Genomic DNA, 1,044 nt, shown 5'->3' with positions numbered 1-1,044 from the left:
TACTACAAGTATGAAAATAAAATATTTATGGGGTAATATATATATATTTTCTATTTAAAAAAAAAAGTATATTAAAAACAAAAATTATAGTTATGTATATATGTAGCATTGCATAAATATATTTTATATTATATATATAATTCTTCGTTGCTTGGTCCATCCTTTGTAGAACTGGAGAGAATAAAGAGAAAATTAAAACCCAGACATGTAACAATATTACATACAGTTGGTTGGACAAAATAAAGTGAACACCCATTATTATAGGGGTTAATAACATTTGTGTAGGTTACAGTGGGGGAAAAACATTGTGATTATCATTTATTCATATTTTTGTTTATATTCTCTTGTTTGTCTATCAGTACAGCATAAGTGGTTTTCAGCAGTGTTTAGTACTGGCTGTGTGTGAAATGGGTAACAGGTTAGATATCCAAAAAGAGCAAATCATCAGTTCCTGTTTAACAAAAACATCTGTAACCTTAAGCTCAGTTGTTGTGCATTTAAAAAACAACTGATTTTATGATTAAGACTGTAATTATTATTATGACTTCATCAGCAAAAAAGAATAGAGAGCAAAGACAAAAAGTTAATGATAGGGGCCATCAAACACTGATAAAGATTGTGAACAAACAACACAAAACAACTTAAAGAAATATTGCCTATTTTGCAGGTGTTCACATTATTTTGTCCAGCCTCTGTTCTGTCATTGATTGAACTATACAACTTACATATCACGCTTATATGACACACAAAACTTATATAGTAACGTTATGTATTTACGTTCATTTAAAATCACTATTTAAACAATAAATTCATTCATTTCCCCCATTTCTGCTCACCTTTCATTTTCCTCATGTTCTTCCTCTAAATGACATCTTCCTTGTCTAAAGCAGAAACAGAAATAATGTTCTGAACAAAATGTTGATATTTTTAAAAGGGGTTGACCTCAAACAGTACACAGCAAACTATTAAATATATGTTATCTCTTTTGATCGCTTTGCATAAAAATAAAGTTTCTACCCAGTATTTTGTATGACTTAACATGTT

Source organism: Sinocyclocheilus grahami, unplaced genomic scaffold (assembly GCF_001515645.1).
Source record: "Sinocyclocheilus grahami isolate Dianchi unplaced genomic scaffold, SAMN03320097.WGS_v1.1 scaffold1572.1, whole genome shotgun sequence".
NCBI lineage: Eukaryota > Metazoa > Chordata > Actinopteri > Cypriniformes > Cyprinidae > Sinocyclocheilus > Sinocyclocheilus grahami.
Note: the sequence above shows the minus strand (reverse complement) of the source record.